The sequence below is a fragment of the Piliocolobus tephrosceles genome, chromosome 20 (assembly GCF_002776525.5).
Source record: "Piliocolobus tephrosceles isolate RC106 chromosome 20, ASM277652v3, whole genome shotgun sequence".
In the NCBI taxonomy this organism is placed as follows: domain Eukaryota; kingdom Metazoa; phylum Chordata; class Mammalia; order Primates; family Cercopithecidae; genus Piliocolobus; species Piliocolobus tephrosceles.
In genome coordinates this window covers 2,402,884-2,429,832 of record NC_045453.1, presented here as the reverse complement: position 1 = coordinate 2,429,832, position 26,949 = coordinate 2,402,884, and the positions used below count along the sequence as shown (strand labels likewise).

Below are 26,949 nucleotides of genomic sequence, written 5' to 3'. Positions count from 1 at the left end.
TGCTAAGAGAGCAGAGTTCATAAGTTCTCACTATAAAAGGTGATATATATGTATGGTAATGCATATGTTAATTAGCTCAAATTAGTCATTTGTCAATGTACACATATTTTATAATATGCTGTACATGATAAGTACATATGCTTTTTTCAAATAAAAATAAATTTCTTTTCTGAAAAATTTCATTGCAAATAAAAAGACAATGATAAAAGTGAAATCTTATGTACATGTATGTACACTTATAGTCACTTATACACACATGTATGTATATATATATACACATATATATACACACGCATTCACAAATATATATGAAAGTTTTTCTGTCATTATAGTATATAAAGATGTTTTGTACATTAAATAAAATTATGAAACCTGTTAAAATCTCAGTAAAATATTTGGCACATGGAAGTCATCCAACACATTTGTAATGTATGTTGGGAGTATATATACCAGAGTTTTAACTCTGAGTATCTCTGACTGGTGTGATGGGTGATGATTAATCCTATGTTTACTTCCCTGCATGTGCTAATATGTGTACAAGTAGCATAACATGGCTAAAAGAATGAATTCTGGAGCTGGTCGACCTGGACTTGAATCCCAGCTGCTCCACTGGCTGTGGTAGGGGACAATGGACAAGTCCCTCCCTCTGCCTGACTCCCTGTTTGCAAATAGGAGTTAATAGGTGTAGCTTTCAAATAGGGATGTTGTGAGGATTAGTAGAGTTAAAATACACAAAATGCTAAGAACTGTGTCTAGCTAGCAGGAAGAGCTCAATTGCTGAACTCTTACCACTGTCATTTGGGTAAAGTGTATACGTAAGAAAAACAATTTGAAAAGTGAGAATCCTGTCCTCTAGGACCTGTGAGGTGACTCACAGCAGGGGACAGTGGGGAGCAGGGAGGCTGCTGTGCCCAGCCCTATGATTGTGGGGTCAGCTCCATGGCCTGAGTGGGGCATGAGGACAGGCAGCCTGTCTGTGAGCTGTGAGCCAGTTTCTCTCAGGCTGTACCAGGAAAGGTCCTCCAATCCTGTCTGTCCTGAGGAAGGGAAAAAAAATTCCCCATGGTAAAGTAGAGAGAACCAAGATAGATTGTGTCACCTGTTATGGGCTGAATGTGTCCCCCAAAATGCATGTGTTGAAGCCCCAGTCCCCAGAACCTCAGAATTTGACTGCATTTGTAGACAGGGTCTTTAAGAAGCAATTTAAAGACCCTGTCTACAGGTCTTTAATTGGGTGGGTCTTAATCCAATATGACTGGTGATCTCAGAAGAAGAGGAGATGAGGACAAAGACACACACTGAGGGAAGACCACGTAATAAGACACAGAGCAGAGATGGCCATCTACAAGCCAATAAGAGAGACCTCAGTACAGACTAACCCTGCCAACACCTTGATATTGCATTTAGCCTCCAAAAGTGCACGAAGTAAATGTCTGTAACTTTAGCTGCCCAGTCTGTAGTACTTTGTTATGCAAGCCTTAGGAAGGATTACAGGGCCCAGTAAGCAGCAAATTCCTTCTTAAAGAGGAAGAAGGCACAAAAAAAGTGGGTGGTAACACTGAGATTACAGAGGAGTGGGAAGCAGGGGGAACAGAGGGCAAAGTACGCAGCATCCTGAAGAAGGACAGTGGCTGAACATCCCCGGGAAACACTGCTCCCCTGCCCAACTCAGGCACTGTTTCAGACTTCACATCCTCAGGGTGCTGAACAGAGGGCTGGGCCTGGAGCCACACACCCTGTCAGGCTGTCTCTCAGCTCACTCTGTGGCCTTGGGCAGATGGCTTTGCGTCCTGGAGCCTCAAGACTGGTAAGGATTTAAATAATGATTCTTCTGTGTTTGTCAAATGAAATATTATAAAAAATGTAACTAATTATGGTGCTGGTTGAAGGATCACCTGATTCCATGCCTTGGTAGCCAGCTGCAGATCCACAGAGGAAGTGCTCAAGCTCCCTGATCTTCTGCTCTCAGACAACGCCCAGTCCTTGGCCTACCTTGGCAGCACTTGTGTTTGTCTGGAATCCCTGAAAGCCCAGGGGCAGGCTATGGCCCTGCAGGCAGACAGAAAGGGTTCTAGCTCAAGACAGTGCTCACCTGTGCGTCCCAGCAGCAGAATCAGCAGCAGGAAAGGACCAGGAGGGTGGGGCCAGGAGGCTGGGATGGGCATCCTGGAGACCTCAGGAGCCTGCTCTGTCCAAACGTCTGTGCTGGGGAGATCTCAAACTGCTCTGAGGAGAGAAAACAAGCACTGCCTCCCTTGATTCAAGAGGAAGTGGCAGTGATAGAGTACAACAGTGAAATAGAAATCAGGCACAGTAGGCAGTTACAACGCAAACAGTTACTCATGCTCCATTCTCAGGAGAATCAGACAGGCTTAGCAGAAATAGTGCTTCCTGCACACCTTGACCATATGTTCTCTCCACATGGCCCCTAACATCATCTTCAGGTCTTCTTGGTGATTCATCATTTGGGGCTATTAGTCCAAGAAGGACCTGTGATTAGGAACTGTTTTCTAAACTTTCCATCTCAAGACCCTAGGATGTTGCTGGCTTGTTGTCTTCTTCTGCACCAGCCTCAACCAAGTGCTACTCAGTTTGGGGCAGGAGAAGGGTTCACAAAACCTACTGCTCAATATTTGAGAGGAACCAGGTCTGCTTCTGAAATTGTTCCCTATTCCAAACTTTTATCAATATAACTGGCAAAACTTAGCCCAAATTCAGTCTAATCTGGGAGCTTAGCACTTTCATTTGCCTGCATCCAGCAGAAGGAATCATCTCCTGACTTCCCCCAGAAGAGGAAGTGGGTTTAGGTTAATAAAGATATGCTTTGTGGGCTGAGGTGGGAATTATGGGTTATGGGTTATAGGTTATGGTTTATGGAGAGGGGATAGGGTTATGATGGGGGAGAATATGGTAGGCATTTTCCTGGGGCAGTCACATCAATAGTCTTTGTTTGGCACACAGAGCACCTATTCCATCCAACACTGCGTTCAGATTGGAGGTGAAGAGAGAGAAAGAATAAATACTCCAACCAAGAGGGTGTGTTAAGGATTTGATAAAGTCACTGGGCCCTCCTAGGCTCAGTTTTGCTCTCCAAATTGCAAATGATACGTCTTTCACTGCTGTGTTTTTGTGGATGTTAAAGGAGATAATGACTATACCACACATGAAACCCAGTAGGTCATTATTGATACCATGGAGCCAGGTGAAGAGAAGGAACTCAATTTTTTTTTAATGGATCCCTGCTGCATGCTGAGTTTCCCACCAGTGGCTTTCTCCGAGATTTCCAGGCCACTGAGACCTGGCTTATATGGTGTACTTGAAATATCCCTGCCATTCTGAGATCAGTTGCTCCCTCTGGATTCTCTACACTCTGCTTCTTGTCAACGCATAAATGAATTCCTCTCTCACAATGTCGAGCTGTGTGACTTTAAACAAGACACCTAAGTTCTCTGAGCCGTAGTTTGATTATATGTAAATAGAGGTTATAACATGTACCTCGTAAATATATGGTAAGAATAATATAAACCATACCGAATGCTCACCTCATAATTAATTATAACTAAAAAATTGTGATTATATTAATATTTTGTGTACAGAAAGCATTCACTGCTTCCCTGCCACACTTGTGCTTTAGAAAAGTTACCCTGTTAGGAGAAATGGTTTCTCCTTCATCATCTATGACTAAGAAAGGCCCACGTGGAACCCTCCCCGTCACACACTGGGTTTAAAGTCCTTCATCTCTCAGAAGTAACTGTCAAATGAAATTATCCAAATTATCATATTTCCATCCAAATTTCTTTTTCTATGTGGCAGATGTGCAGAGAGTGAAATCTTCACCTCCTGTTTCATACCCACAGAAATGAATATAAAAAATGATAAAATTATCTTAATCAATGTCTAATTACACTTTAAAACAAGAAAGTAGTCTCTATATACCATGAAGGAATAGTAGCAGCTATTATTTTTTGCAGATGTCCTGGACACCAGACATGGACAGCATTTTATGTCAGTCACCTCATTAGTTCAACACTCTGACCCTGTGGTAAGTGCTACCATTAACCTTCATTTAGAGGTGAGAAAATCCGAAGCACACAGAGAATAGCAAGTTTTCCCAAGATCACTCAGCTTTTAGACTGAGACATAGGCTGTCACACTCCACAGCCTTCACTTTTAATGTTTGCGCTATGACCACCTCTCATAAGAAAGAAGGGACATCCCTGTAGAAGTAAGCAGTGAAGAAGCCATAGACTCAGGAGCAGTCCCCACAGTGAGGTTGGGGCAGGCGCCATGCTTCACAAAGCCCTGATAACCCATGAACACGTGGGGAATTATTCCTGCAAAGACAGCAGCGCAAGCAGAAATCACTAAAGATTTGGGGAACAGCAGCACCATGAGGGATAGTTAACCAATCCAAGAACAACAATAACTCAAAAACAATAAAACAGTAATAAAAAGAACTTCACACCTGAGAACACGTGAAAAAATAAAATGAGAAGGTTTTCAAGATTAGAATATTTAGTAACCTATAAACATGACAAAAAAAAGCAAATCCATAGAACAAAACAAACCATGTATAAAACAAGAATAGGCAGACATGAAGTACAACAGGTATCTTGGAAATGTAACAAAGCAGAGGATTGAAAACATATATATATAAGTTTTTAAAAATAACTAGGTTGACGTATTAGTTTGTTCTTGCATTGCTATACAGAAATACCTGAGACTGGGTGATTGATAAAGAACAGGGGTTTCATTAGCTCACTGTTCCACAGGCTCTGCAGGAAGCATCAGGCTTGTATCTCCTCGGCTTCGGGGGAGGTCTCAGGAAACTTATAATCATGGCAGAAGGCGAAGGGGAAGTAGGCTCATCTTACATGGTCAGAGCAGGAGGGATAGGGAGAGTAGGGAGGTACTACATACTTTTAAACAACTAGACCTCATGAGAGCAGCACCAAGAGGGAAATCCACACCCAAGATCCAATCACCTCCCACCGGGCCCACCTCCAACACTGGAGATTACAATTCTACATGAGATTTGGTGGGGATACAGAACCAGACCGTATCAGTTGAGCACCTGACTATACATAAATGAGTAGTAAGTAGTGAGCTGGGTCATCGTGCAGGGGCCATCTCCTAGGACCCAGCACAAAGAGACACACCCAAACAAAGTAATGTAAACAGGTATAAATATAGCAATAGCAAAAGAAATACCATAACATACTTTGCAAATGTAGTGCTAGAAATACTAATATCTTAAGAAGTATAATTTAAGGCAAAAAGTATAAATGGTTGAAAGAGGACTATTTCCTTTTATGAAAGTAACAACTAGCCTGGAAGATATGAGTCACAAAATATTATACCTCCAAAACTATAATTTGGAATATATTACTCAAATATTGATAGAATAGTTTCAATAATTTGGCAGAATCTGTACTTGGAGCAGCAAAGCGACTTCCTGTGAACTCCAGTCTTTCAATAAAGATCTATTAGATGCACAGATGCTTATATGAGTGATACAATTTTGTGGAAATCATATGGATAATTGAGTGTCAAATTTAAGTTGACTTTGCGCAGTACAGATACAGCCTGAATGTTTAAGAGAAACAGGAGCCTGGGAAACCATGAGCTAAAATTATCCTCCCACCAAATTTAGTCCTGCACTCATGACACAAGGTGCAGATAATGAGATAAGGCTGTGGGACAAGTGAGGAGTTGGTGGATGTTTGAGAAGAGCACAGTTTAAGCTTATGGGCTTAGGAATCAAAACTTCTAGGTTTGAATTTAGTTCTATCAGTCCTAGCAGTGTGACCTACGGGAACTTGTTTAACATCTCTGTTTCTTCAGTTCCCTAAAATGGAAATAATAATCATATCAACTTCATAGGTTTGTTACGGCCATAAAATGGATTAATATATGCAAGTCACTTAATAACAGCTGACTGTGTTCCAAAAGTTAGATATGATTCTTATTAGGTAGTGTTTTGGTAATAGTAATAGTTTTAAAAAACAGACTCTCTGCCCTCAAGGATTTATGATGCAGTGCAACAACCCTGGTCAATGGCTGGGGGGTGTGCAGGTACCACCACATAATGAGTGTGGGTCATGTGTCCAGCCTTATAATCACAAAGTCATTATTAGCACCAGGGTCATGGTGTAGGCTTGGCCTCAGGGGAATCACTATAACTAGAGCGAGTCTCATCCCAGTAAGTGTCTACACAGGCATTTATGGAAAAGGAGCTCTGAATCTTGTCTCATGCAAGGATGGGAGAGAAGAAAATCCTCCCAAATGGAAATCTATAGGAACAGGTGAGATGGGCTGAGAGGGTGAGAAGACACCATGTAGAAATACACCTGTGTAGAGCAGGCTGCACTCACCTGTGAGTCCCAGTAGCATAGAATGAGGCAGGGGTTGTCCAGGTGGGCTGGGAGACAAGGATGAACATTGCCTGCTCTCTTCAAATGTCTGCATGGAGACGCCCTGTCCTCTGTGATCTGGACCTTGCCTGTCATGATGTCCGAGGAGGGAAGTTGCTGTGGGAGCTAACGGCCGTGAGACTGGTGCAGTCCTCCATTGGGAAAGAGGAAGCAGACATGGTTGCCACTGCAGGGAAGTTGCTGATGTTTGTGTCTGCAGTTCCCAGGCTTGCAGAGCTCAAGCCAATACTGGAGAAAGGTTGACTAACCTAAAGCCTGTTCTCTGTCCCAGAGGCAGTCTTCTCATGCCAGGTGTCCCGTGGTCCCTCCTCATTTGACAGCCCTGATCCAGAAAGCGCTGCACCTAAGGACTGAGTTTGGATCTTCCAATATTGATTCTAGGTGCGGGAAGATTGAGGCTCTGTTGCTGTAGCTGCTTTTCGGAATGGAACCCAAACTCCTGGATGACCCCTGCACAAAGTCCCTCAAGCCCACAAGTAACAAGCTGAGCAAATCACAAACAACAATTCTTTTAAAATCTATCAGTGAAATGAGGTCACAGGGCAAACCACTGTCCCCCAGGTTGGAAATTAGACAGGAGGATATAAAAAATCACAATCTCCTAAATCCAAAACCTCCACAGAAACCAGTGCTGGGGTAGGAAAGCCTACACTGTAATTGAAGAATTGCTAGAGCTTGGTGTGGATCAGTCTGAGTTACAAACTCCAGGAGGACCCAAACACAGGGTGTCCCACACTTCTGTGAGTTTTACCTTCTGGAGCTTGATTAGGGCCTCTAAGTGAATATGAGAGAAACACTCACCTGTGTTTCCAGGGAGGAACAAGGAAGCATTTTGAAATACACCAGAGTGTTCTTCATTCTTACCATGCCCAGCTCCCAGGAGAAACTATTTTACCAGAGCCTAACCTGCTGGGGTTTGATCAAAGCCTAACATGGGGAAGGGAAGGACCCAACTCCAGTCCCCTGGAGCCATCCTGGGGGCACAGGCTAACAAGACTGTGACCTCTTCTGCCAGTGATGAGTCCACATAACATTTTAGGGAAACAAATAATTGAAAGAGAGATTTGACAACAAAGATGAAAATGCAGTGAAGAAATGAGAAGTGAAAAATGCTAGAAGTGAAGGTCAAATTGAATGTGAGTGGAGTTATAGAAGTATAAATAGCTGACAATGGCATTGTAGACCCTGTTACTATTCAAGAGACTTCAGATGGGCACCAGGGGGACTTAGAAAAGGCAAACTCACCATAAATGAAATAAACGAAACAGCAGTGGTGACAAACAAAGTGTTGGTGTCCCAGAGAATGTGATGCCAGCAAAAATCTTCACATAGAAGGAACTTTTGCAGAGATTTCACCACACTGAAAGTACAAAGGGAAACAGCTGGCAAGATGGTTGAATAGGAACAGCACCAGTCTGCAGCTCCCAGTGAGACTAACACAGAAGGTGGGTGATTTCTGCATTTCCAACTGAGGTACCCAGCTCATCTCATTGGGATGGATTAGACAGTGGGTGCAGCCGACAGTGGGTGCAGCCTATGGAGGGTGAGCAGAAGCAGGGTGGTGTGTCGCCTCACCTGTGAAGCACAAGGGGTTGGGGAACTCCCTCCCCTAGCCAAGGGAAGCTGCCAGAGACTATGCCATGACGGTGCTATCCGGCCCAGATACTATGCTTTTCCCATGGTTTTCACAACCCGCAGACCAGGAGATTCCCTCGGATGCCTAGACCACCAGGGCCCTGGGTTTCAAGCACAAAACTGGGCGGCTGCTTGGGCAGACACCGAGCTAGCTCCAGGTTTTTTTTGTACCCCAGTGGCACCTGGAATGCCAGTGAGACAGAACTATTCACTCCCCTGGAAACGGGGCTGAAGCCAGGGAGCCAAGTGGTTTAGCTCAGTGGATCCCACCCCCATGGAGACCAGCAAGCAAAGATCCACTAGCTTGAAATTCTTGTTGCCAGCACAGCAATCTAAGGTTGACCTGGAACACCCGAGCTTGGTTGGGGGAGGGGTGTCTGCCATTACTGAGGCTTGAGTAGGTGGCCGCTGGGAAGTTCAAACCGGGCAGAACCCACTACAGTGCAGCAAAGCCACTGTAGCCAGACTGCCTCTCTAGATTCCTCCTCTCTGAGCAGGGGATCTCTGAAAGAAAGGCAGCAGCCTGTCAGGGGTTTATAGATAAAACTCCTATTTCCCTGGGAGAAGCACTTGAAGGAAGAGGTGGCTGTGGTCACAGCTTCAGGAGACTTAAACTTTCCTGCCCACCAGCTCTGAAGAGACCAGCGAATCTCCCAGCACAGCACTGCTCTGCTAAGGGACTGATTGCCTCCTGAAGTGGGTCCTTGACCCTCGTGCCTCCTGATTGGGAGATACCTCCCAGCAGCAGTCGACAGATACCTCATACAGAGAGTCCCAGTTGACATTGGCAGGTGCCCCTCTGGAATGTAGCTTCCAGAGGAAGAAGCAGGCAGCAATCTTTGCTGTTCTGCAGCCTCTGCTGATGATACCCAGGCAAAGAGTCTGGAGTGGACCTCCAGGAAATTCCAGCAGACCTGCAGAAGAGGGGCCTGACTGTTAGAAGGGAAAATAACAAACAGAAAGCAATAATATCAACATCAACAAAAAGCATGCCCAAGCAGAAACCCCATCCAAAGGTCACCAACACCAAAGATCAAAAGTAGATGAATCCATGAAGATGAGGAAAAACCAGCACAAAAATGCTGAAAATTCCAAAAACCAGAATGCCTTTTCTCCTCCAAAATATCACAGCTCCTGCCAACAAGAAAACAAAACTGGACAGAGAATGAGTTTGATGAATTGACAGAAGCAGGCTTCAGAAGGTGAGCAATAATAACCTTCTCTGAGCTAAAGGAGAATGTTCTCTAACCCAATGCAAAGAAGAACCTTGATAAAAGGTTACAGAAACTGCTATTAGAATAATCAGTTTAGAGAAGAACATAAATGACCTGATGGAGCTGAAAAACACAGCACAAGAACTTCATGAAGCATACACAAGTACCAATAGCTGAATTGATCAAGTGGAAGAAAGGATATCAGAGATTGAAGATCAACTTAATGAAATAAAGTATGAAGACAAGATTAGAGAAAAAAGAATGAAAAGGAATGAACAAAGCCTTCAAGAAATATGGGACTATGTGAAAAGACCAAACCTACACCATTTGATTGGATTTGATTGGTTAACTGAAAGTGACGGGGAGAATGGAACCAAGTTCCATTCTCAGAAAACACACTTCAGGATATTATCCAGGAGAACTTTCCCACCCTGGCAAGACAGGCCAAAATTCAAACTCAGGAAATACAGAGAACACCACAAAGATACTCCTTGAGAAGAGCAAGACACATAATCGTCAGATTCACCAAGGTTGAAATGAAGGAAAAAATGTTAAGGGCAGCCAGAGAGAAAAGTCAGGTTACTCACAAAGGGAAGCCCATCAGACTAACAGTGGATCTCTCTGCAGGAACCCTACAAGCTAGAATAGAGTGGGGGCCAATATTCAACAATCTTAAAGAAAAAAATTTTCAACCCAGAATTTCATATCCAGCCAAACTAAGCTTCACAAGAAAAGGAGAAATAAAATCATTTACAGACAAGCAAATGCTGAGGGATTTTGTCACTATGAGGCCTGCCTTACAAGAGCCTCTAAAGGAAGCACTAAATATGGAAAGGAAAAACCAGTACCAGCCACTGCAAAAAATGTAAAGACCATAGACATTATGAAGAAACTGCATCAACTAATATGCAAAATAACCAGCTAGCATCATAATGACAGGATCAAATTCACACATAACAATATTAACCTTAAATGTAAATGGGCTAAATTCTCTAATTAAAAGACACAGACTGGCAAATTGGATAGAGTCAAGACCCATCGGTGTGCTGTATTCAGGAGACCCATCTCACATGGAAAGACATACATAGGCTCAAAATAAAGGAATGGAGTAAGATTTACCAAGCAAATGGAAAGAAAAAAAAGCAAGGGTTGCAACCCTAGTCTCTGATAAAACAGACTTTAAACCAACAAAGATCAAAAAAGACAAAGGAGGACATTACAAAATGGTAAAGGGATCAATGCAAAAAAGAGCTAACTATCCTAAATATATATGCATCCAATACAGGAGCACCCAGATTCATAAAACAAGTTCTTAGAGACCTACAAAGAAACTTAGACTCCCACAGAATAATAGTGGGAGACTTTAACACCTCACTGTCAATATTATATCAATGAGACAGAAAATTAACAAGGATATTCAAGACTTGAACTCAGCTCTGGACCAAGCAGACCTAATAGGCATCTACAGAACTCTCCACTCTAAATCAACAGAATATGCATTCTTCTTAGCACCACATAGCAGCTATTCTAAAACTGACCACATAATTGGGAGTAAAACACTCCTCAGCAAATGCAAAAGAATGGAAATCATACCAAAGAGTCTCTCAGATCACAGTGCAATCAAATTAGAACTCAGGATTAAGAAACTCACTCAAAACTGCATGACTCCATGGAAACTGAACAACCTGCTCCTGAATGACTACTGAATAAATAGCAAAATTAAGGCAGAAATAAATAAGTTCTTTGAAACCAATGAGAACAAAGACACAGTGTACCAGAATCTCTGGGACACAGCTAAAGCAGTGTTTAGAGGGAAATTTATAGCACTACATGCCCACATGAGAAAGCAGGAAAGATCTAAAATTGACAACCTAACATCACAATTAAAAGAATTAGGGAAGCAAGAGCAAACACATGCAAAAGTTAGCAGAAGACAAGAAATGACTGAGATCAGAGCAGAACTGAAGGACATAGAGACATGAAAAACCCTTTAAAAAATCAATGAATCAGGAGCTGGTTTTTTGAAAAGATTAAAATAGACCACTAGCCAGACTAATAAATAAGGAAAGAGAGAATAATCAAAGAGACACAATAAAAAATGATAAGAGGATATTACTATTGATCCCACAGGAATACAAACTACCATCAGATAATACTATAAACAACTCTACACAAATAAACTAGAAAATCTAGAAGAAATGGATAAATTCCTGGACACACACACCCTCCAAAGACTAAATCAAGAAGTTGAATCCCTGAATACACCAATAACAAATTTTGGAATTGAGGCAGTAATTGATAGACTACCAACCAAAAATGCCCAGGACCAAATGGATTCAGAGCCAAATTCTATCAGAGGTACAAAGAGGAGCTTGTACCATTCCTTCTGAAACTTTTCCAAATACTAGAAAAAGAGGGACACCTCCCTGACTCATTTTATGAGGCCAGCATCATCCTGATACCAAAGCCTGGCAGAGATGCAACAAAAAAAGAAAATTTCAGGCTAATATCCTTGATGAATATTGATACGAAAATCCTCAATAAAATACTGGCATACTGAATCCAGCCTCACATCAAAAAGTTTATCCACTACAATCAAGTCAGCTTCATCCCTGGGATGCAAGCCTGGTTCAGCATTCACAAATCTATAAAAGTAATCCATCACATAAACAGATCCAATGACAAAAACCACATGATTATCTCAATAGATGCAGAAAAGGCCTTTGATAAAATTCAACACCACTTCATGCTAAAAACACTCAATAAACTACGTATTGATGGAACATATCTCGAAATAATAAGAGCTATTTATGACATACCCACAGTCAATATCATACTGAATGAACAAAAGCTGGAAGCATTCCCTTTGAAAACCAGCACAAGACAAGGATGCCCTCTCTCACTACTCTTGTTCAACATAGTATTGGAAGTTCTGGCCAGAGCAATCAGGCAAGAGAAAGAAATAAAGAGTATTCAAACAGGAAGAGAGGAAGTCAAATTGTCTCTGTTTGCAGATGACATGATTGTATATTTAGAAAACCCCATAGTCTCAGCCCAAAACTTCCTTAAGCTGATAAGCAATTTCAGCAAAGTCTCCAGATACAAAATCAAAGTGCAAAAATCACAAGCATTCCTATACACCAATAATAGACAGAGAGTCAAATCATGAGTGAAATCCCATTCACGATTGCTACAAAGAGAATAAAATACCTAGGAATACAACTTACAAGGGATGTAAAGGACCTCTTTAAGGAGAATTACAAACCACTGCTCAAGGAATTAAGAGAGGGCACAAACAAATGGAAAAACATTCCATGCTCGTGGATAAAAAGAATCAATATCATGAAAATGGCCATACTGCCCAAAGTAATTTATAGATTCAATACTATTCCCAGTAAGCTACCATTGACTTTCTTCACAGAATTAGAAAAAAACTAGTTTAAATTTCACATGGAACCAAAAAAGAGCCTGCATAGCCAAGACAATCCTAAGCAAAAAGAACAAAGCTGGAGGCATCACTCTACCTGACTGCAAACCATACCACAAGGCTACAGTAACCAAAAGAGCATTGTACTGGTACCAAAATAGATATATAGACCAATGGAACACAATAGAGGCCTCAGAAATAACACCATGCATCTACAACCATCTGGTCTTTGACAAACCTAACAAAAACAAGCAATAGGGAAAGGATTCCCTATTTAATAAATGGTGTTGTGAAAACTGGCTAGCTATATACAGAAAGCTGAAATTAGACCCCTTTCTTACACCTTATACAAAAATTAAGTCAGGATGGATTAAAGATTTAAACGTAAGACCTAAAATGATAAAAACCCTAGAAGAAAACCTAGGCAACACTCTTCAGGACATAGGCATGGGCAAAGACTTCATAACTAAAACACCAAAAGCAATTGCAACAAAAGTCAAAATTGATAAATGGAATCTAATTAAACTAAAGCGCTTATGCACAGCAAAAAGAACTATCATCAGAGTGAACAGGTAACCTACGGAATAGGAGAAAATTTTTGCAATCTACCATCTGACAAAGGGCTAATATCCAGAATCTACAAGGAACTTAAACAAATGTAAAAGAAAAAACCAACCCCATCAAAAAGTGGGTGAAAAATATGAACAGACACTTCTCAGAAGAAGATATTTATGCAGCCAACAAATATATGAAAAAAAGCTCATCATCACTGGTCATTAGAGAAATGCAAATGAAACCACAATAAGATACCATCTCACACCAGTTAGAATGGCGATCATTAAAAAGTCAGGAAACAACAGATGCTGGAGAGGATATGGAGAAATAGAAATGCCTTTACACTGTTGTTGGGAATGTAAATTAGTTCAACCATTGTGGAAGATAGTGTGGCAATTCCTCAAGGATCTAGAACCAGAAATACCATTTGACCCAGCAATCCCATTACTGGGTATATACCCAAAGGATTATAAATCGTTCTACTACAAAGACACATGCACATGTATGTTTATTGCAGCACTATTCACAATAGTAATGACTTGGAACCAACTCAAATGCCCATCAATGATAGACTGGATAAAGATAATGTGGCACATGTACACCATGGAATACTATGCAGCCATAAGAAAGAATGAGTTCATGTCCTTTGCAGGGACATGGATGAAGCTGGAAACCATCATTCTCAGCAAACTAACTGTTCAAAAACCAATGTTTTTATTCATAAGTGAGAGTTGAACAATGAGAACAAATGGACATTGGGAGGGGAACATCACACACCGGGGCCTGTCGGGGGCTGGAGGGCTAGGGGAGGGATAGCATTAAGAGAAATACCTAATGTAGATGATGGGTTGATGGGTGCAGTAAACCACCATGGCATATGTATACCTATGTAACAAACCTGCATGTTCTGCACATGTATCCCAGAACTTAAAGTATTTAATTTAAGAATTTTTAGTTAAAAAAATTAAAATAAAAACAAAAACAAAAAACAAAGAAAGTGCAAAGGATAAGGTGTTGGAAGCAAATTCAAAATTAGGAAGATGATGAAACACCAAGGTAGAAACAATGCTTGCTCCATATCAGAAATGTACAAGGTGGCAAGCACTGATCCAACTACTCTTGATACATTTTTACAAATCAAAAAGCACTTGAACTCTCAATGTTTCTAATGCTTTGAATTACAGTGCAGTAATAAATGTTTATTTCATTATATTTTCATTGCCTCCTACATTTGTAACTTTGTTTCTAATATTTTGACAAAAAATTGTAAAAGTCACAGAATGATCCTTGTTTTTCCAATTGGATATGGAGATTGCTTTCCCAGGTTTCAGGTTGCACAGTCATTTTTAGAATCCTGCATTGCCATGAAAAATGAGAACTGCCTGTATTCAGAATAATACAGATGGTAATAGGTGCTAAGGAAAAATTCATCGTATTAAGATAAATTAGAATGTCAGGGTAGGGAGGGAAATTGATATTTTATACAGAGTGGTTTATATTAGTTGACACTGGCAGAAAAAGTTGAAGGAGGGATGAAGGGAGCCATGTAGCTGTGCTGGAGAAGAGGCAGAGGAGTTTATGTCTAGGCTTTTCCAAAGAATCACTGTGGCTGAAAACTGAAAGCCAGTAGAGGGAGTAGGAGTGCTACCAGAAGAGAGAATGCTGCCTGGGACAGGGAGGGGTGGTGGAGATGAGAAATGTGCAAATTAGGCATGTAACTCGGTGTTGTGCTGGGGCAGCTGAGAGAACCAATTGTTAATTTTCAGGAATTTTGCAATCTGGTTGTTCAACTGTTGATAGCTTGAAACTGTCTATGTGGGAAGTTATTACGCTACAGAGATTGGCAAGCACTACAAATCAGCTTTTTGTTTTTCCCTTTCAGAAAGTCCATTGTTAAACGTTTACTGTCTCACATGAGTGGACGTAAGCATTTCAAAGGCAGAATTGAATATAGGGCATTAAAAAAGAGAGAATGAGAAATCAAGAAGGACTCCAGGATGTTGGACTGTGGCGGTGTTTCTACGTGTGTCTACCCTGAGCAGCAGGGCTGGGAAGGCTGCAGGATGCTAGGAGAACGAGTGTCCCATCACAGAGAAAGCAGGGAGAGCTTCTTTCTCTCTTTCTTGGTGTGAGACAAAGAGGAAGGAGAATCGTTTTTTCTTAAAATTGGGATGGGGGTTCGTTTGTATTCAGGAAGCAATAGTGAACCTCAACAAGGCTGGGAAGTTGGGGTAGGTACGAATCCAGAAGGCAGAATAACTCTTGAGAGGCTAGAGAGAGTCTGTGGTTTATGGTCAGTCCCAAGGCGATGGATGCGAGAAGTCCTAATGTGATTAGATATGGCGTGTTTCTCATATTCCAGGGAGGTGTCATGAGTCACTCCCAGAGCCCCATCCCATGGCCCCTGCTCGGGACCACGAATGAAGACCCTGCTTTGGAGCATCAAGGACTCTGCAAAGGAACAACAGGAGCCTGTGGGCAGGCAGATATCCTGGGAGTACAGGCATTTGGAGCTGAGTCTGGGGAAGCTTCTTGCCAGCTAATTCTCTCAGGCTGAGCCCTTCAAGGAAGGAAGGAGGCGGTACAGACTGAAGGTCCCTCATGGCAGAGGAGGAGGGAAAGAGCTGTGGGGAACACGTCCACATTTAGTCATCTGGTCATCATTCAAGAAATGATTCCTGAGAGCCTGCTATGTCCTCAGTGCTGGCCTTCCTCCTGGTATGCCTATCATGGGTGGACAGGCAGCCCTGAGATAGAATTTTACCTGCTCAGCCCTCCTAGCAAGTCCTGACACCCTTTCCCTCATCCCTCCCACTCAGGCAGTGAGAGCCTGAGAGCACTAAGAGCAGCCCACTTGAGGCATCTCAACATTACTCTACATTGGGGATTCCTTAGACCTCATGGAGTACAGCATCAAATAATGAAGAGATGGGCTGCAAGGGACCACCCACAGGGTTGGCCCTCATTTAGCCCCCTCTCCCCACCTCCTCCATGGGCCCCTAGGGTGCTATGGACATCTTTGAACACCATTGCTGTAGCCCACCTCCTGCAGCATCCACACACTTCCTGGGGTTGGGATTCTCTTAGAAGGCTCCCTGAGACTTCTGAGGGTGCTGAGGAAGCCCCATCACCTTCTCCAATCTCCACTGATCCTGAGGCTGTGTGGTATGTAGGCTGGGTCCTCCTGCTGGCCTGACCTTCTGGAGCAGCCCTTGGCCCACCCTCCCTCCTCTACACTTACAGTCAGGCCTTCTGCTTCCAGTGGACGTAGGCGGCAGAGACACCAACCAGCAGCAGCACCTTGGAGCCCAGGAGGAGACCTAGGAGGAGTGGGGCAGTAGGAGCTGGCACCGGGCCTGGAAATCAGGAGACAGGAGAAGCCATGAGAGGGGCCACCTGGGAGACCATCCCAGGGGCCTCAGCTGAGGCTACCTGGGCTGGTCAGTTCTCCAAATCAAGAGTTCAGAATGAGAAGGTTGGAGCAATTCTCTACACTTTAACAAGTGCAGTTTGGTGTTGCAGAGACAGGGGCTATCAATCTGGCTTGTGGGATTCAAACCCTGGCTCCCAGAGCTGTTCACCACTCAGGTCCCCTCTCTGAGCCTCAATATCTTCATCTCTAAAAGGGACAGCAAATGGCTCCTACTTCATAGCACTGGTTTAAAGGAGAAAATGCCAGGATGACGGTACAGTATCTGACACAACTGCTGCTCCTTGGCCCCCTCCCACCTCCCTCCTCTTTCAACCAAGTGGTCATTTAGGCCAATAGCATGGCAAAGAGGAGTGAGACCTCTACTACGAGTTAGCAGATCTGAGTTAAATCTGAGTCACTTGCTAGCTGTCATTGTTCCAGGTATGAGACGCACCACCTGGGAATTTCAATGTCTTTGTCTGTAATATTTGCAAATTAGGATAAAGCATGTTCCTACCTATGTTCAAGGGTTCTGGGGAGCCTTGATTGCTATATCGTGTAGGAGGGAAATTAGACAACATCCATATAAATTAAAACACATACACCCTCTGACTTAGCAATGCCACTTCCAGTGGGCATCTACCCCCAGAGTAGGATAATACATGTGCAGGGTCATCCACAGCAGAATTATTTCAAAAGCTCAAAGTTGGGAACCACTTACATATCCATCAACAGAAGACTACAAAATAACACTTGATATTTCCATAAATTGACATATTCTGCAGCTGGTAAACAATGGAGCAGGTCTCTATGTCCTTCTGTGGAATCTCAATAAGAAATTGTATGGCTTACATTTGGAAGAGGTTTTCCAGTCACCAACAGAGCACAGAGAATGAATGAGAGAGGCATTCTAAACCTTTGAATAACTATGAAAAGGAGAAATACTGGCTTCCTATTCAGTTCTGTTCAAAAAGCTTTCATGTAGCACCTACTATGCACCAGACTCTTCTATGGAGAGACAGTCTAATGCCAGGATGGAACGAAGCCTGCCTGGAATAGCATCTGGGCTCTTACCCCAACCCTAGCTGGCCCTGTGACCTTGGGCAAGGCACCTGTCATTTCTTGGCTTCAGTATCCCATCTGTAAAAGGGCATTGGGCTAAATGGTCTGAGATCCTTTTTCCACTGACATTCCAGGATCCAGGAGCTAAACTGAGGATCCAGGGCCTCTGAAAGAAAACCCAAAATAAGCACTGTTGCTTCCTTAACTGAGGGACCCCTAAGTCATCCTTTTAGGGGACCTCTTCCCTTAGGTGAGGGACATTCTGAGATGGCCCAGCTCTGCCTGAAGCCTTTAGTGACTGTGTGAAGCAGTCCCTGAGTCACATAAGGGTTTCCTGAACAACCCACAAACATCCTGGATAGACCCATAAAGCTCTTGGCACCTCCTTTCACCAGGGCCATCAGATTAAACAGTGAATCTCTGTCCTTCAGGAATCTTCCCAGTGTGCTGTTTCCGAAGATTAAATAAAGAAAAACCCAATTTACTCCCTCAGTGCTCTGGATGGATTTATCCTCATCAGAAGGGAACAGAATGTAAGCTTGATGAGAACAGAGCTTGTGCCTTTTTTTTTTTTTTTTTTTTACAGCTATTTGCTCCACCACAGTGGAGACTCACACACAGTAGGTTCTCAGTGAATGCTTGTTGCGTAAAGAAGAGACTCAGCCACACTGAGGGGGAAAGTGCTCTGTGGATGCAGCAGGCAAGGTCTGGTCTTGTGCCTGGGAAAGTCACTCAAATCGTCAGTTCCCTTATCTATGGAAACATGGCTGGGCCAGATTAGAAGAGGCAAAGGCTATGGTGCCAGGCAGACTAAGGTTTCAGACTTCCCCATCGTTTACCAGCTGCCGAGCCTTGAGTGAATAGCATGATATATCCAGGCCTCGATATACCTGGTTTGTAGAAGAGGGTGGCATCAGATCATGAAAGTGAGCACCCACTGCCACCCTTGATTGTTGCTGATAGAGAGGACAGTGCTATTATTGACTTCTTGTCACAACTTAGGGGACGAAGGAGGCCCACTGTACTCACCACGCACAGACATCTGAGTCCCTGGTCCAGACTTAATCTCCACGTTGGCAGGAATTGCTCTCAGGAGCTTCACACAGTAATAGGTGCCCGTGTCTTCGAGGGTGATGTTACTGATGCGGATGGAATAGTCTGTGCTGTTTCTCTTTCTCTGGTCTGAAATAGTTGTTACCCAGGGAGAGTGGCATCCTTTTGGACTGTAGATTAATTTCCTGCCTGGACCAGCTCCTCTGAACCACTGGACCCGTCCCACAGGGAGCAGGGAGGTCACAGTGCAGTTTTGAGTGGCCGTTTCTCCAGCTGCAACTGACACGACTGCCTCAGGCTAAATCACCTGCAGCTCGTCACCTGCCACTTCTAGAAAGTAACAGAGCCGTCATTTATTCATCCTTACGTGATCTTGAATGTTTCCTCAAGTGTTTATCAACGAACTTCAATGACTGGGTGCATACCAGGAGAAGGCCCTGAGCTCAGCACACTGCGTGTATTATCTCATTTAACCCTCACAACAAGTCTGTAACATGAGACTGTATTACATGTGAGGACGCTGAGACACAGAGAGGTTCAGTTTCATGGGGTTACTAACCTGAGTGGAGCTCCTGAGCCCCGCTTGGAAGTGTCATGCTTTGCCGAGTATTTGTGCTTCCACTTTCTGGCCATATGGAGTATTGCACTTTCTTTTCTTTTTTCTTTATTTTTTTTTATTTTTTATTTTTTATTTTTTTTGAGATGGAGTTTCGCTCTTGTTGCCCAGGCTGGAGTGCAATGGTGTGATCTTGGCTCACCACAACCTCTGCCTCCCAGGTTCAGGGGATTCTCCTGCCTCAGCCTTCTGAGTAGCTGGGATTACAGGCATGTGCCACCATGCCCGGCTACTTTTGTATTTTTAGTAGAGATGGGGTTTCTCCATGTTGGTCAGGCTAGTCTCAAACTCCTGACCTCAGGTGATCTGCCCGCCTCAGTCTCCCAAAGTGCTGGGATTACAAGTGTGAGCCACCGTGCCTGGCTGCACTTTCTGAATCATTGCATTGGGTGGTGCCATGTGACTGCTTTAGGCCACTGAGTTGTGAGCAGAAGTGATGGGTATAATTTGTGGCTGTGCATTCAACTGCAAGAGCCTCTATGAATTAACTTCTCCCTTCCACAGAGACCTACAAGGCTCTGATGAGGTCAGCTCCATCAGCCTGGATGCCTGAATGACCATGAATTCTCCACATACACTGAACATGCAGCTTAACTAACAAACTCAACATTGTTTCAAGCCTCTGAGAATTTCTCACCCATAGTGTAATTACATTACCTTAGTTTCCTAATGTTGATGTGACAAGTTATCAGAACCTAGCATCTTAAAACAAAAGAAATGTATCATCTTATAGTTCTGGAGGTCAGAAGTCTAAAATCATGTTACTGGATAGAATCAAGGAGAAAAATATTCAAATATACAAAGATAGAGGATGACATGTTGGTGACCATTGCAGATAGGTAGGATGAAGAAGTCCAGAGATCTACTGTGCAATATGAGGACTAGAGTTAACAGGATTGTATTGAATTCAGTATTTTTGCTCAAACAGTCTATCTTAGTTGCTACACACACGCACACACACACGCATGCGCGCGCGATAACTATGTGAGAGGATGGATGTGTTCACTTGCTTGACTGTAATAACCATTATCCTATGTCTATGTATATGAAAGTACCATGTTTTACCCCTTAAATAAGAGGTGTCAGCAGAGCTGTGTGTATTCTGGAGGCTCTGTTCCTTGCCTTTTCAAATTCTAGAGGCTGCCACATTCCTTTTCTCATGGTTACATCTTCCCATCACTCCAACCTCTTGCTTCCATTGTCATATGTCCTACAAAGACCCTTGTCATACACTGGGCCCATCCTGACACTAGACCAAGATGTTAACTTACTATCTTAAACATGCTCAAACAGCTAAGAAAACAACAGACAAACAACTAAAGAAACATTGGAATATGATGCATTAATAAAATAAGAACAACAGCAAAGAGAAATTATAAAAATTAATCAAACAGAAACTTAAGAGTTAAACAGTACAATAATTGAAAAATCCACCAGCGGTATTCTCCAACTGGTGTGAGCAGTTAGAAGAGAGACTCAGAAAACTGGAATATGGAATAATTGAAATTATTGTGACTGGGGAATAGAAAGAAAAAGGAATAAAGAAAAACAAGCAGAACCTGAGGACATTGTGGGACATTATCAAATGGATCAACTTAAACATTGTTAGAGTTCTAGAAGAAGACAAGAGCAAGTGAGAAAGGAACAGATTATTCAAAGACATAATACCCCAAAACCTTCTGAAACTTGATAAACTACATGAATCCTCAAATTTAAGATGCAGAAGAAACTCAAGTTTAACTCAAGGAAAAACTCAGAGACCCACACTAAGACACATTATAATCCAACTGTTGAAAACTAAAGTCAGGGAAAGAACCCTGAAAGCAGCAACAGAAAATGGATTCCTCACATACAAGAGTTCCTCAATGAGATGATCAGCTGATTTCTTATCAGAAGCATTGGAAACCAGAAGACAGAGGAGTGATATACTGAAAATGCATCAAGAGGAAAAATCTATCAACCAAGAATCTTATACCTGGGAAAACTATCCTCTAAACATGAGGGAGAAATTAAGATATTCTCAGATGAACAAAACCTAAGAGTTCACTACCATTAAACCTTACCTACAAGAAATGCTATAGGGAGTGGTTTCAGGTAGAAATAAAAGGATGCTACATGGCAACTCCAAGTTGTATAAATAAAAATGTCCAGGCTGGGCACAGTGGCTCACGCCTATAATCCCAGCACTTTGGGAGGCCAGGGCAGGCAGATTACGAGGTCAGGAGATCAAGACCATCCTGGCCAACATGGTGAAACCCTGTCTCTACTAAAAATACAAAAGTTAGCTGCGCGTGGTGGCACGTGCCTGTAATCTCAGCTACTCGGGAGGCTGAGGCAGGAGAACAGCTTGAACCAGGGAGTTGGAGGTTGCAGTGAGCCAAGATTGCACAGCTTGAACCAGGGAGTTGGAGGTTGCAGTGAGCTGAGATCGTGCCACTGCACTCCAAGCTGGTGACAGAGTGAGACTCTGTCTCCAAAAAAAAAAAAAAAAAAAAAAAAAAAAAAAGTCCTGCTACATGTAAATTTATTTTAATTCATATTTTTCTGATGCTTCAACATCCCACAATCATGCTGTGAGTACTCTGCCCAGGTGACCATGTGCACCAGTGTGATAAGGCTGGTCCTTGGAACAAGTTCCCTTCCTTGCCCTCCCATATAGTGACCGAGTCCCATAAAAAGACACCAGTAAATCCCATCATGCTTTTTGCTTGTACCTTGTACCCTGACTTCCAGTAAAGGCACTTGCTGAGGAATTCTTTCTCTCTTGCTTCCCCATCTGCTTGATTGAGCCTGCTTCCTTGGAGCTCTTCTCATATGGCTTTCTACATGGCATGCCCTACTTCCCTCTGTAGGACCAGTGAGTAAAATAAATCACATTCAATACGCCTTTCCAAGTGAAATCTTCATGGCCATCTTAGAGTGATTCGTAAAGACCCAAGAGACTGACTTTACTATTTTCAATACTAATGGCAATGAGAGTGGGATCATTCTAAACTGGGGTGGAAAGTTCCTAGGAGATGCTCTTTAACTATTCATGGCTTACTAATTTGCTACTCTGATTGGCTCCACAACTTGAGAAGGCTTTTTACACTGATGGCTTTCTTGTGCTGTGCTATGTGCGGCTTTGTGTTACCTTTTGGAGTTCTCCCAAGACTCTCTATCATGAAGTGAGGATCCTGTTTAAACATCAATAATGACATCTACGTTTCTTCAAGAGCACGGGATGACATAACATTGATAACAACCTCTTCAAAGGAGATTCATGTGATATGCATATTAACATCACATTATCCAGCATCTCTAAGTTGTTTTGAGGTGCCAGTGACAATATATTCTTCTTTTACAAAGTTTATTTACAAATTAAAATCAATAGGCACCCCTGTTAGTGCCTATAAACAAAGAAACAAAAAAAGTCTCCCTTCTCTGTGGAGACTTTAGCAATTTCTTTCTTGCATTTTGGAGTTTCTAGACCACTCATCATGGCCATATATCCATTGTTTCATGTGAAAACAATGCCCCTCTCACCCTTGTGCTATACTCCATTAAAACAACAAATGCCTGGTTACCTACTGGGATCTTCTATCCTGGAGTACAGATCTAGGAACAATACTCTCCTGTTGCAATCATGAACCATAGATTGTCCCGCATGCAAGGGTCTGCTCATCTGAAATGGGACCCACTGGAAACTAAACTTTTACTGAAACACAAAATTAAAATTTCCATCAGGTGCAGCTGCATACTGTTTTGTTGACTGTTGGTCTTATAATTTGTTGATGCAACAATTCTCAACCAAATATTAGCAAACTGAATTTAACAGGACGTTAGAAGGATTCTACACCATAAGTAAGTGGAATTTATTCGTAGAACACAAAGATGTTTCAATATACAAATGATAATGTAATATACCATATTTACACAATGAAGAGAAAAATTCATGATTATCTCATTTGATGTAGAAAAGCATTTTACAAATTTGAGTATCTTTTTATGAGAAAAATAATAAAAAGAATATATGGACATTTCTACAACATGATAAAATCATATACTCATACTACAGTATGTATCTACTTATCATGTGTATTGGTTATTGTCATTTCTCTGGTAGAATATAAGCTCCAAAGGTCAACTACTTTTGCTCTTTTATTCACCAATGCACGCCATGTTCTATGTCAGGTCCTGGCATATAGTAGCGATCCAATATATATGTGTATAAGGTGTGAATTACTCATTAAGACACTTCCCTGGGATACTAAAATCTATTTTAAGTGGACTGCATCTGTGATATTTGCTAGAAACTGAGTTTTCCATGTAGATGACTTGGTTTAAAAAACATTTATTTGCATACACAAAGAAAGCAGAAGAGCCCAGGAGGAGAAAACCACAAACCCTCATCCCCACACCATATCCCCCCTCACTCCCATGAGCAGTAGCTGCAGCAATGTCATGGCATAGAATCAAGGCCACAAGCATTTGACAAGAGCAACAGTGAGACCTGTGATCTCTAGAGTCAGAGTGCCTGAGTTCGAATCATAGCTCTACCAGTAACCAATGAGCATCCTCACAGCTCTTTGTGCTTCTGTTTTCTTATCTGTGAGTGGTGGGAGGATAAGGTTAAGGGGAATATCTATTTTGGGCATAATGACCATCTGAAGTAACAGCTGTAAGGCATTTCCAACAGTGTCTGGCACATGGTGAGTATTCAAAAATTGTAAATTGTTACTTTTTAGGTTTTCTAAGTCATGGAGTCTTCAATCGACATTACATGAGAAGCATATGGATATAGCTATTGATATGACTATAGATGTAGATAACATAGACAGAGCTCTCTGTTTTATCCCTTTCTTTCTCCCTCATTCCTACCCTTCAAGAAAGAGGGAACTCTAAGACAATAATGCACAGAAGTTCTGCTTTGAGATAAAACTCATTTTACCAAGAGAGAAGGTTGCTTAAAGGAATTGCTTATCTGAACACATTGGGAGAGTTTCAGTGGTAATATCAGAGAGTAGAAAAGGGAAGAGAGTGACTGGGCAACAGGAAAAACCAAACATCTCTTCAACGTGCATTTCATGTAGACTAAAAAATGAGTTGAAGAGAATGTAAGAAATGTCTTTTTAAAATCCTGTGTGTTTCAGCATGATCAAGTGAGATTTTTCTCAGGAATACAAGGATGCTTCAAGACACATAAATCTATAAATGCAATACACTACATCAGCAGAATGAAGGACAAAAACCATAGGACCATATTGACAGCGACAAAAAAAAAAAGCGTATGACAAAATTTAACATTTTTTTAATTATAAAAATGCTCAAAAAAGTAGATGTAAAATGAATGTTCCTCAATACAATGAAATCCATATATGACAAATCCACAGCTAACATGATATCCAGTGAAAAAAGTCCAGGCAGAGGGAGATGGCTTTAACCCCAACCAGCGCAGGAACCGACTTGGGAAGCCTGTGGAACATAAAAGTAGGAGCAAAGGCGGGAAGACCCGTGCATGCACTTCCAGATCCCGTGTGGACCGATGGAATCCATTCCCTACTGTTCCACACAGGGGACCCTGCGAAGGACAGCCGAAAAGTTCAAGCAGTTGGTCTCAGGTTGAAGGAAGCCCCCAAGGGGGTTTCACAATAGAACCTCGGTTGGGGATGAACTCCCTTAGCCAGGACCAGGGCAGAGGAGAGTGAAAAGTGGGCTGCAACCCCGAGTGCAGGAGCCAGGCACCCAGCTTTGCAGTGGATGGGGAGGGGCGTGATCTGAAAGTGGCAGCTGTTATCTTCACTGGGGCAATTGGAATTTGAGTGCAGGCTGACCGGAACTTAGCTCACTGCCGCCAGTGTAACACTGTGGGAGTGGATCTGCCTCGCCAAGTGTGTGGGAACTGTGCGTGGGCTTACTGCTGTCTGCTACTCACCATTCCATGTGCGAACCCTTCTGTGCAGCACAGGCAGCAATACTCCCCTCTGGAAGGTGAACCCAGTGACCTGAGACCTGCTCCCATCCCCCAACACCCACAGGGGCTGCTGTGTGCCCTGCCAGCAAAGACTCAGAGTACAAACCCCCTGACCCAGCTCCCACCTGGCTTTGCTCTGCCACTTGCCCTGGTAGCTTCACACAAAGGACAGAAACTCTTAAGAACTATATGCCTCTCTCCATTGCCTGAGAAACCAGAGTAGCCCCACTAGGCAACATAAGGCAAGCGAAAATCCTACTGCAACTACTGCAGCTGGTGCTGTTTTGCAAGCGTCACCTCCTGGCTGGAAGCCAACCAACACAGTCCATGATAGCTTCACCTGGTGGAATCACACTGCACCCAAGAAGGAGAAGACAACTGTATAATCTCAGCTATCACTACTGCCTGCACCACTCTGGCTAACCAGGAGGTCCTGAGTCTGTCCACATCATCAGATCATTCCACTCTAACTGGTATTCAAGAAAGTGAGCACACTAAGGCTATCAATAAACAAGGAATCTCACAGAGTCTACATCACTCACCTGCTACCCCCATTCGAGCTAGTGCTGCTACCCATGGCTGGGAGACTTGAGGACAGGTCACATCACCAGATCCCTTGCAGACACTCTCAACATGAGCTTGGAGTTTGGCAACTTCAATGGATGGCTAGACTCAGAGGAACAATAACACTCACAGTAGCCTGGCTCCCAGGAATCCCCACTCCTAGGAGAAGGGGGAGTGCACCACATCAAGGGAACATCCTGTGAGACAAAAGAATCCAGACAACAGGCCTTGAGGATCAGATATTTCCATTGGTGGGAAGTTTAGCAGAGGCACAATTGCAGTGCTGGACTCAACAGGGAAAGTCTTCAGCTCTAGCCCAACAGTAAGACAGCCTTGGTGCACATGAAGGGCCTTGAATAAGGAAATATATTTTCTCCCTTTTCCACCATCACAGGCTTGGTTGGGGCTTCTCTCATGGGAGCTAAGTGTGGGTGCAACTATAGACACCCTTTCTGGAACACGTCAGGATGATGGCATCCTTACAGGAGAAGCATCCTCCAAGTGCCAGCTTGCACAAGAGACAGAGTCACAATTCCTCTCTACTTGAACATCAACATTCCTACCCATGAAAAGAGGTGCCTGTCTGATATGAATGCTGAAGTACTGGCACAGGAGTGTGTCTGAGACGTGAATAAATTTCCTGCTAACCTAAGGTGGCTTCAACCCTTCCCTCTGATAAGATCTCAGTGCAACTCACTGAGAGCTCCTCCAAGAACCTCTGTCAAAGCTGGGACTTCTGCTCATCTTTGGGTATTGCATTTATCCACCTGCTGCAGCCACAACTAGTTCCTACCCAAGGACACCTCCCTTAGTGGCCCCTACAACTAGCATGTGGGAAAGCCATTATACAAAGACTTTATAACCAAGGAACTCTTACAGTCTTCATCCCTGGAAGCACCAAGAACCAAATTAGGCTGTCACTAACTATAAGTATTAAAGTCTCATCCTTAAGGGGAAAAAGAAATTAAAACAAACAACAAATACAGTCAAATCAAAGATAAATTCAAGAATAGTTAGAAGAAAT

The 26,949-nt window shown here is 42.8% G+C and overlaps 1 protein-coding gene, 1 long non-coding RNA gene and 1 pseudogene across 2 annotated transcripts in view; 1 reads left to right on the top strand and 2 right to left on the bottom strand.

Annotated features, from left to right (window-relative positions):
- LOC111548097 (signal-regulatory protein gamma) overlaps positions 1 to 2,222 on the bottom strand; it is a 113,757-nt gene extending 111,535 nt beyond the window's left edge. Inside the window, exon 1 of the mRNA XM_023220337.2 lies at positions 2,093 to 2,222. The gene's annotated coding sequence lies outside the window, so the exon portion shown is untranslated. The remainder of the gene's footprint in view (positions 1 to 2,092) is intronic.
- The window catches only part of LOC111548241, a 59,019-nt pseudogene that overhangs the window by 19,403 nt on the left and 12,667 nt on the right, over positions 1 to 26,949 (bottom strand).
- LOC111548100 lies at positions 1,628 to 16,118 on the top strand. Its single transcript, XR_002733317.2, has 3 exons — positions 1,628 to 1,807; positions 3,972 to 4,042; positions 15,628 to 16,118. It is a non-coding gene; the product is annotated as an uncharacterized LOC111548100 (long non-coding RNA).